We start from the raw sequence: 11,460 nt of genomic DNA, 5'->3' as shown, positions 1-11,460 counted from the left end.
AATTCTTATTCGGGACTACTTGGATGCAATCTCCAAGCATTAGATCTCATTGTTGCACGAGATTCGCACGGGGTTTGTAGAAGTCGCTTGCCATAGGGATGCTTTGAGATGGCAGAATTCAACATAATTTTTTTAAATGAGCAAGCAACAATATGGGCAATTTACTCATTCAGAAACTTGGATGTAGGCGAGGATATAATGCTCCATCTCAAGCCTAGGTGAGGGGCTTAAAGCTCGACCTCAAGCCTTCTCTCTGAAATTCGATGGCGGTATTCGAAGAAGGCGAGGGATAAAAGCCTCACCACAAGCCTTCACTCTTGGATTTGACGGAAAGCTTGAAAGAAGGCAATATCTTCAATAAGGCGAGTGACACTTATCTAGATACAAGAAACTTTACAAGGAGTAGGGCAAGATAAGTATGGCTTGAGTAGGTCATGGAAGGCAATTCACCAACTATTAATGCATACAACTCCTTAAAGATTCGAGTCCAATTAAGATGTCAACATGTCATGTGGTTAGAAAAACTTTGACAATGGCGCTTTGAAGAGCTACAAAAAGGTTTGAAGAGCTACAAAAAGGTTTGAAGAGTGGAGAACTAGAGATGTGCATGTGGATAGGGGTGCTTTATGTAGAAAAGATTAAATTCATACAATCAGAATTCAAGCTTGAGAAATTCGCATCTTTCCTTGAGGAAAAGAAATCGCTCGGTCCCTATCTTCTATTCTGTCTGTAATACAGAGACACATAACCATTATCGCTTCCTAATTATCAATCTTTTCACACTGAAATCGATGATATGTAGTTTTACCACCTCCAGAGGATGGCAACCTCCTATGCTCCTTCAATATTATTTCTATTTTTGTGCTGCAGAAGAGGCCTCAACATGGCTTGAATGATGCGCTTATTCTCCAGCATGTATCTTCTCATGGTCGAAGAGGAGTAGGCGGTTGAATATTAAAGATTGAGATGTTATAGACTTTGAAGAAGACGGCCATAACACCTCGTCCGCAGGCAGACAGCTAGGAAGAAGGTTTCATCCTCGTCGTCACTCCACCATCCAATTAATGCAGGACATCAGGTCGGAGAAGCCTTCAAGTTCGAGACTCGTTTGATGCTACCCCTCCATCGCAACTCCCCCCACAAATCGTGATCGAAGTCTTTCCTTTATATAGTTTCTTTTGTTATTACGAGCTTGTGACATCAAGGATTACGTCGTCCTTGTGCTGCCATCTTTCAGGATGCACCCTTGAAAGACGTTGCCATTAATATTATCATCTAGGAGTGCTACAGGTAGAGACATCATTGTGATGAAAAAGACCACCTGGCTGAACACGTCGATGACCAGCTGAATAGTGGATGAATATCGCCCATGCTTGCTTGTTTCAAAGGTGATGATCGGAGATAAGCTTTCACTAACTTGTAAACCAATATATCCAAAGGAATCGAATTATCTCCATGAAGCCAGGGGTGTGTTAAAGCCTACGTAGCTATCATTCTCTTTCGCAAATATTTGTATAATAGTCATTTGAAAAAATCCTTAGCTTGTGCAAAGATAGTTGGCCAAGGCATCTTATCAAAACTAGGATTAGCACACGGATCACTGCCTAAAATATCCCCAACTTGGTGCAAGCCCAGAAAAAAACGACTCCCACAAAGAAGAATATAAGTAATAACTCCAATGGTTCAAACATCAGCCTCTGCACTATATGATCAATGAAGAACTTGAGGTGCAATATAGTAGGCACTTTCCACGATGTCATTAATTCTCTCCTCTGGCTTGATAAAATCCAACAGACTCAAATCGATAGCCTTTATTGGTGCAGCTTCATCCTTTGTTGTGAAAGGAAAATTCTCTGGCTTCTTATCGCGATGAACAACACCTTGCAAATGGTAGAAGGATACTTTGTGGTTATCCTCACAAGCATCATAAAACTGTACTAAGTTGTCATGCCCTTATATTTTCACTTCCCTTTTTACATCCTCGATGGCAATGGTTGTTGTCATCTTGGCTTTGGCTATCACTCTGACAGCTACACCCGACATTGCATTTCACCCTTCTTCACTCTTGCAAAGCAAGTATGGTTAAAGTGCCCACTGCCAACCTCATCCCCAAGCTAATATTTGCTAGTGAAACTTCATGAATACCCAAAATTCTTCTCTAGGGGGATGTCTACTTCGACACCTTTAGGTATTGGTCCTTCCTTTGGTTTTGTTGCACCATATCTCTTGACCAAAGATGCTTGGATGTGTAAAGGTAGAGGAACAGTGGACATAGCATAGCAATTCTCCTCCTTCTCCACAAAGAATGCAAATGTCGGATGTTGCAATACTCCACTAAAGTGTCCATGATATGAGCAGATAACTTTTATCTTTCATAGACTGCTAAATGTTAAACTAATTTCGCTTTTAAAGAGACATATCATATGCACTGACAACATCAGAATTACGAGTCTCATGGGAAAAGTCCAAAGCGAAGGATCCATATTACAATCTTTTTCTTTAGTCCTTGAGTCTTCAAAATGGAAACCTTCATCTGAACCTATTTTTCCATGCATTGTGGCTTAACAAAAATATGCTTTTGAAAAAAGAATTTCGTGTCCAATCATTCATGCAATTTACAATTAAAAACCATGTAATGTAATCATTCAAATGATGCTTCCACACAAAAAATTATGAATGCATTGAAGAAATTGTGCCTAGCCTAACTACATGTGTTCGTGTATTATGAAAATGCAAACAAAAAGACACAATAGAAAATAATTCCTAATGATGTTGACTAATGTGTTCAAATTCTTGGTGAAAACTCTGCCCTCAGGTTTGCAATAGTGGACACGTGGCGTCACGACATCTGCCCCCTCCAAACTTGCACATCCTCCAACATGTGCCAACATATTTACCACTTGTAACATTGTTTCCACCATGATCATATGGGTAATCATCTGGGTAATATAACAAGTAGATAAGTTGACATAGATTATCACAGCATCCTCTTGGATCATATGGAAGAACAAAAGAAGATAAGTTTTGGTAGATCATCCCAGCATCCAATGGCTTGATCTTCTCTCCTACAAAAATCTTCTGCATAACATCTAGATCTTCTTTGGTTGGTTAAACTTTAGACAATTTCTTGACTTCAAACTCTCTTTCCTCCTTCAATGGAACATATCTGATTTGTGTCTTGTCCACATTGACGTTAATATCCATCTTCATAAATGGCATAAACATTAGCAAACCATCAACACTATCCAAAGGTAATCTGACCTTCTTATCAACTATCTTGTATTGTGTGTGTACTCTGGCTTCTTTGCTACAACCTGCAAATTTTAGATTTTGTTGTAAATACCCTGATAAACACAAATTTTGGTGTGTATAAATAGCATCCAACTCTTTTAACTGACAAAAATCAGCCATAGCTTTTTCAAACTGCATATAAAGAGCCCAATAGTGAGGCTCACAGCTTACTTCAACTGCAAATCCTAGTTACTACTATAAATTGGCATTTTGTAAATCTTTTTGCTGAAATATTTCAGCAAAGAATACTTTTTGCTTAGAATTCTTAGCACCTAAATTTTCTTGCAGCATGAAATTAGTAATTTCGCAATTCATCGTCGGAGAATTGACTTGTAAAACATATGACAGCTCTTGATTTTCAATTTTCAACAATGCTAAAAGATTCTCCATAGTGTTCGAGCATGATAGCCCATCATAGAGATAATCAGTAATCTTCTCCTCAAAAGTATTCTCCTCAATCTTCTTCAAGTTGGAAAGTAGCGTGAATCTTGGTTGCTTTTTTGGCTTCGAATCTTTTATCTTCATGGCTTTTTTATAATGATGCATCTTCAGAGGGAATATAATGATGCATTTCATGCTATTTTGGAACAAGCTGATGCTCGAAATTGGCTAAAGTATAGACAACAAACTTCTGGCTAAAATTGATCTTATGGGTAGCACTAAGCATACAGAGAAGGCTATGTATAATGGGGATGTCCATCAACAATGACATGAAGAAGAAGATGCTCATTTTATTCCAAGCAATCATTATTCACGAACACATTGGGCTCGTGCTACAATAGAGACAATTGTTAAAGTGGGAGAAAGAGAGACGCCTTGCATAGCTCTCTTGGATCATGGTTCCGAAATCAATGTTATGGCACACAGCTTGTATGAGAATGGAGGTTGACCGATTGATGTAGATCCGGGATGGCACATGCGAGCAACAAACAATTCATCAGGGGATCTTTATGTAACTTTTCCGAATGTATATGTGACTATTGGAGATGTTAGGGATGAATATCATTTTTTTGTGTAGGATTCATATAGTTATGTGGTGATTTTGGGACAATCCTATATTTTGGAATCAAGGCTAGAAACAAAAGCCTTGGATGATGGTTCTTCATATGCTCGGGTTTGAAGTAAAGATAATATAAAGGTGGTATAGTTTCTCAGTGCAGACGATATCGATGTGGATGTGGAAGGCAAGGAGATGCGATGGTATAGCAAGCTGGTGTGCGTTTTGCAGTAGGGCACAGAGGAGGCCTCACGTTGCACGGGCCAGTCGCGGTTGATGTAATATTTCCGCACACTCCGTACCGTAAATATTAACTGTCCGCACGCGGTGTAAACCCTGTGCAAAGGTATTCCCTACTTCGCAAGTTATTAGTAACTTAAACCATACCATTCACGAGGTCTCCACGTCGATAATTAAAAGCCGGGGTTGAAGACCGTATAACCGCAAGGAAACGACCGCTTGGGAAGGGCAATAGGATAAATTAAGGCAAATTTTTTTACTATTATCCCTTCCCCCAGCCGATGCATGGCTGGAGGAGAGGGAGTGTGGAGGGGGGATGGCCAAGTGAGGGACTGCATGAGGGGAGTCCTCCACATGTGTGGAGGCCCTCTTCCCCACCCCCATGCCTTTATAAACACCCCCATCAAGGGGGTGTGCTAGAGGGAGAGAGAGGGAGAAGCTGTGGGAGGGACAGAGCTAGAGGAGGAAGAAGTCGCCGTGCCGACGTGAAGGGAGGAAGGGCCGCCATCGTTCAGGAGCCGCCGCGCTGCCGCCAGCTGCCATAGCCACCGCCAGTCCAGTCCGCCAGTCGCTGCCTCCCTGTCCGCCGGCCAGCTCAGGCTGCCCCGCCACGTGGATCACGACCCCCCCCCACGTGTTTCTGTTGAAGCTACAGAAGCTTCTTAGAAGCTTCTTTAGAAGCTTCTAAGGAGGGGGTCTCCTTAAGGTCCCTTCCCACCACATTACTAAGAAGACCTCTTTATACCCTTCCGGGGACTTTGAAGAGGGGACGGTGAAGCCATAAAGACCCCCGCAAGACCCATCGAAAAGGCTATCGCAAGAAGATTTTAAAGCCGCAAGCCGTCCGAGATTAAATTCCGTGCCAATTCGAGTTTTCTTGAAAAGACTCCTAAAGCCTTTGCCGCAAGCACCATCCCGAAAAGGAAATCTCCCGCATACAAGGATAAAGGCAGAGGTCGGAAGGCCGCATTCTGAGGGCCGTCACTCCGTAGACCACAAAGGCAAATCGGAAGTCGAATTTGCAACTACGATGGCCCCAAAAAGATCACAAGGTGCGACCGCGGGAGGCTCATCTCCGAATATACAAGTGGACATCTCCCCGAGCCCTCAAGTCCAGGTTCTTTCGATTTGTTTTCGCATAAAGAAATGATTAGGCGCGCTTAGCTCATAAAAGGAATTGCATTTTTACGCTTAATTTTAATGCATACGGAAATTGGAAAGAAATACATGTGATAAAGCATCTCTTGAAACATTAGGCAAGGTTGAATTATGTCATGAATTTGAACGAGTAGAAGGCTAGTTGCATGTAGTTTTGGTACAATATCAAAGTAATGAGTCTAATCCTAGGCAAGGAAATGGGATTTATAAGTGCATTATCTTTCGTCCTACACATGGTAGAAATAAGCGTGTGCCGCATGTTAGGCAACATCCTTCTCGTAATGACTTCATGAGGCAAGGTTAATCCCATAAGGTATTATCCGAAAAGGAATAATAGAGTACGAAGATGGTCTTATAAACTTGCAAATAGCATGTAAGATGGAATAAGTTAACACTAGCTTTGTATAAGTTTCATTAACTACTTCGTAGCTAGGAGAATGTTGCATATTGCATAGTCATCATGCAATAACGTCATTCATTAGAAACCGCATTTAGGAAAGATTGCATGGTTCGTCAAAGCATAGGATTCGAAAGTATAGACTACAAAGTAGTAGGCATGATTAATTGGTAAATCCTAGCAGGACCTAGGAAAGTTAGCATACAGATTGGCAAGCATTTTACCTTACCAAGGAAAGATAAAGTTATCATGAACCATGTGATACGTAGAGGCAATCAATCGCATGTTTACGCGTATTGGTGGAATTGTATCTATTGCTCTCCGTTAGATTTAGTTTATTACCTTTAGAAGGATCATCCTCGTCGCAAGATAGGTATAATTGAAGTGACTAAGTAACCTAAACCACAAGGGACTCATATGGGTATGGCTCCGTCGGTATGATAGGTATTCCAAGTGCTAACTAGGATTTAGTGCAATAATAATTCGACCTAGCTTTAGACAAAAACCGTGAATCTAAAGATCCTACACGCGTTCACAAAATGTCGAAGCAATTGGATGTTCATGTATGAAATGATCTAAGGTTTTATCCTAAGGATCATGATGAAACTCCGACGGAGTTGCATATTTCTAGAACCATGGGTCAACCTAATTAGGAATGATTTGGAGGATACCCTAAACCCTGTTACTCGGCTGGGGTAAATTCCGTGAACGGAAAACACTAAGCAATGGAATGATCCCGTGGAATTAGATGCAATACATGTGCAAAAAGCTGCAACATTGTATAGACTTGAGATTTGTCCACAAGAGAGTTTTGTCATCTCTCGAAATGAGGTTGGCAAGTTAATTTACAAGAGGATGAGTAATCATCCTGTTACTCACTTTTCTTGGGGAATAATTGCCAAGGAAAAGGAAAGTTAGGTATTTGCGAATGACCCGACAATAAACCAAAGCGACATGGTCGCTGGATCCTGCCACAACAGAACCTTAAGCATTGGTAGGGTATGACCCTAACCCAAGAATTATAGGAATCTTTCCAAGTTGCAATTGATTCCGGATCGAATGCGGGTTGCATTCGGAGGAAAGGAGTCACTCCTTAACAGTTTGCCAGCCAAACGACCATTGGAAATTGATTGTGCTTGTAACAGTTTAGAAAGCACTGTTTGCATTGTTTGCTCAATGAACTAAAGGAGGAAAACATATCTAAATACTTCAAGTTGAAGCCTGAAGGGAGAGGCAGCTTCAGTTACCCCCGACTGCCTGCCTAACCCTAACCAAGGGGGTTGTTAACCGCGCCGGGAACGTGGACCGAACCCGCCGTGAGAGGTCTCTCCGTTGAGTTCTGCTTGGAGCAGGAGGACGCTTGGGTGCCAGGGGGGCTCTGGCTGTAAATCCCTCGCCTTCCAGGTCCTGCACAAGAGACTAACGTGACTCGGGATTGGATCTCGAGGCCCGCATACTAGTCTACGGGCGGAAACTTGGATTAGTGATCCCTGGTGGATTACTGGATAGCCTTCGGGCGGATTATGAATACGCCTACGGGCGGGAAACTCCTTGTATTGCAAAGATAAAAGGATAAAATGATAATAAAGAAGTTGTTTGGCATTGTTTTTTTTATGTCCTGTGATAAGATTACGTGAAGGAACCAGTGCTTAACAGGGTTAATCAAGGAAGCTGTTTGTTATATGTCAAACTAATGTGGTAGGTAATTACATAACTAAAACAAGTCGAGGAAAGTGCGGAGGATGGACCATGGGTCCGTCCTACGGAGGGGTGGTCCCGGTTAGCTGGGAACTTTTCTCAAGGCATTCGACGAACAGAAGGACGATCAACATCACCGAAACGAGTAATGAGAACGATGACTCGGAATTACCGATTACCCAATTCAAGCTGTTTTAGGGGAACGGAATGGGACTATGCCTTTTGGCAGAGAGGTCAAGCCTTGCATCCCTCTCGTTTCCCATTCTCCTTGAACCAAGTGCAGCATGAATCCGCTTCAGACCTGGCGTTTCTGCGTAAAGTAGTTCGATCAGGTCTGACGCTAGTCGCTGTTAGTAAAATGACCAAACAATTCCAGTCGATCCTAGTGGGAACGGCCAGGACGCTTCTGTTATGTGGCAGACGCGGAAAGTCCTAGATTGCAAAACCCGCAACATTCCGTGGGAGTGCCGGGTGGAGTTTTCTAGACAACCTTTCCGATGGACTGCTAAGACGTGTCCTAGAGGATTCTAGTGGTCACGTTACAGTTGGTATCAGAGCCGACTTATAATGGAATTGTTTTCATAAGATTTCATTAGAAGTGAAGTAAAGAATTTGTTCCTGTCCAAACATTTTCTCATCTTCAATACTGTCTTGCAGAATTACGAGGCGTGGAATAAGTTTTTGGTGTTCCGGATCATGTTCATGACTGCGATGCATTCTCCGCATTATAGGCAGAGAATTGAAATGATGAACATCTTGGAGCAGATTTATAACCCATCACCTCTATATATAGAGCGAAGATGGACTGGGTCTTCAGGAATCTATTACATAGCTGCCCACCGGTTCGCTTATCTACAGACCAACCTGAAAAGGATCAAGTGGTTGGAAGACTTGAAAGTCGTGAAGCTGTTCATTTTTGTGGAAGCTCACATGAATTCAACTTTGCATATTCGGGGTCGGAGGGTTGAATTAAACTCATATGTTTATGAGGAAGTAACCCGTGTAATTCCAGCTGATAGAATTAAGGTATTGGGCCGCCATGGGAAGTATGGATTCCAGCGGAAAGGATATCCCGAACTTCCGATGAATTATCGATTCCTAAAGATACATGACCCAAAACCCTACTATTACACATTTCCTGTAGACAAATCCAATACTATGTTGTTCTCCCCAAACTAAATGTAATGATTGGACTATCCTCACTCGAGATGTTGTATGGGGCTACGCTATATAAATATAAATAAGGACTTCTTTTATCACTACCCGATTGTGCATCAAGGTTGTTGCAAAAAAGTTAAATAGCTTCATGAGTTACGAAATAGTTGAACTAAGGATAAGCTAATGTCAATTATCATATAATAACGTTAAGAACTTTCTACCCAGGCACAACCCCAGGTACAGGTTCCAACTTCGCCCCCTACAGCAAGTACGACTGTGATCCAGGAGAAGAAGTTCCTCCTCAAACAGATTAAGCCACCCGAGTTTGACGGGAGAGGCAGATTCGTCCAGTCAGACGCTGAGATTTGGATTGAATCTATGGAGGACTACTTCGAATCCGTTGGCATTGCACCTACCAATCAGGCCATGCTCGCCAAATTAAAGCTCACCGGTGAAGCCAGACTATGGTGGAAACAATGGTGCAGGGATCAAGGGATTTCAGAGGGATCCGTTACCTGGGAGAAGTTAAAGCAAGCCGTGCAAGGGAGATATTTGCCACCCGCATATCGTACTCAAAAAATGAATGAGTTCTATGAGCTAAAACAGTTAGGACTCACGCTTGACGCATACTACTCTAAGTTTGTCTCACTCTTGAAGTATGCGCCACAAATGGACACGACACAGCAGGTGTCCAAATTTTGCGCAGGCTTAAATCCACCTGTAAATACCCGTCTCGAATCTATGAGACCATCAGATCTTCAGGATGCACTCATTCGAGCAGCACCTATAATTCAGGAAGTGCAAGCTAAACCAAGGAGTATTAAGAACTGGACTTATAGCAACCCAAGCAGAGGAGCATTCAGACCTCAGGTTAAGAGAGTTCAAGGCCACAATCAGGGACAAAGGAAGAAAGCAAGGACAAATAACGTCAACAACTTTGTTCCTACTCACGGTAATGGCCGAAACATCCGATGTTTCCACTGCAATGAACTCGGTCACTTCAGAAGGGAATGTCCCAAGCTTAGCGAGGGACACCGTCAAGGTGCTGGCCGCGGGCAGGGAGCCGCCACCCGTGGTAGAGGAAGAGCTTCCTGCATTACCACTAGGCAAAGATGTAATGCGGAAGAAGAGGAAGACCCGACTATGGAAGCGGAATTCGAAAGAGCAACAATCCATGCCGCTTTACACAAGGGCCCGAATCGCCAGTTCTCGGTAATTCAAACGCCGTCGGACTATCAAGGTAAAAGTTTCAAAACCTTGATTGATTGTGGCAGTACGCATTCCTTTATCTCACCAGCGTGTGCTAAGAGATTAGGAATAGCCACAGTAGAAGCACCTATCCTACTTGTGGAATTGGCAAACGGTCGTGAGGTAACTTGTGCTAGGCAAACTGCTAAGGAGGAGTTCTATCTGGGAGGGAAGAAAACCTCAGTCAAATTCAGAGTCATGAACTTAGGCATCCATGAGTGTCTACTCGGGATGGATTGGCTTAAGCCCAATGACGCTCACATCCACTGTGAAAAGGGTCAAGTTTCCTTTCGAAACTCTGACAGAGAGTTTGTTACGACTCAAGGTGAGGCAGGAGTGCCGAGAATCCAATTAGCCAAGGTATCGCGGATCATAAAAGGGGTTAGGAGAGGATTACCCGTTTATTTGATCAAACTCAACAAGTTGGATCAAAAGCAAGAGGCTCATGAGGGACCCTCTTGGCTAAAAGAATACGCTGACGTGTTCCTTGAGGAATTAACTGAACTTCCACCTCCAAGAGAAGTTGATCATGAAATAAGGCTAATACCTGGAGCTGCGCCAATTGCAAAGAGACCTTATAGAATGTCTATTCCGGAAGCTATTGAGTTGAAGGAACAACTCAAGCAACTGTTAGATCAGGGCTACATCCGGCCTAGCAATTCACCATGGGGAGCTCCAGTCCTATTCCAGAAAAAGAAAGATGGGACACTTCGACTATGTATTGATTACCGTGGGTTGAATCAATCAACAGTCAAGAACAAGTACCCTATTCCTAGAATAGATGAGCTTCTTGATCGCCTTCAAGGTGCAAAGATCTTCTCCAAAATTGATCTCAGGTCAGGTTACTATCAAATCAGGATCAAGGATGAGGATATTCCAAAAACGGCCTTCAATACAAGATATGGGCACTTTGAATTCTTGGTTATGTCATTCGGACTTACAAATGCACCTGCCACTTTCAATAGATTAATGTAGGATATTTTTAGGCCATATCTTGATAATTTCGTGCTTGTCTTCTTCGACGACATTTTAGTCTATTCTAAACAGGAAGAAGATCATGAACCTCAACTACGGATTGTTTTGGAGACAATGAGGTCTCATAAGCTGTATGCAAAAATGAAGAAGTGTGCATTCTTCAAACGTCAGATTCAATATCTAGGATTCATAGTATCATCAGAAGGAATATCAGTAGATCCAGCCAAAGTCAGAGATGTGCTTGAATGGCCAATACCATTATCTGTCAAAGAGATACGCAGTTTTCTTGGCTTGACAG

General features: G+C 42.5%; 1 pseudogene; it reads right to left on the bottom strand.

The window, feature by feature from the left end:
* Positions 1–1,299: 1,299 nt before the first annotated feature.
* On the bottom strand, positions 1,300–10,036 carry LOC148012393 (CDPK-related kinase 3 pseudogene; annotated as a pseudogene).
* Positions 10,037–11,460: the final 1,424 nt, after the last annotated feature.

The sequence above is a fragment of the Lygodium microphyllum genome, chromosome 27 (genome assembly GCF_053477565.2).
Source record: "Lygodium microphyllum isolate KBCC chromosome 27, Lygodium_microphyllum_v1.1.10, whole genome shotgun sequence".
Classification (NCBI taxonomy): Eukaryota; Viridiplantae; Streptophyta; class Polypodiopsida; order Schizaeales; family Lygodiaceae; genus Lygodium; species Lygodium microphyllum.
Note: the sequence above shows the minus strand (reverse complement) of the source record. Positions and strands in the feature narration are given on the sequence as shown.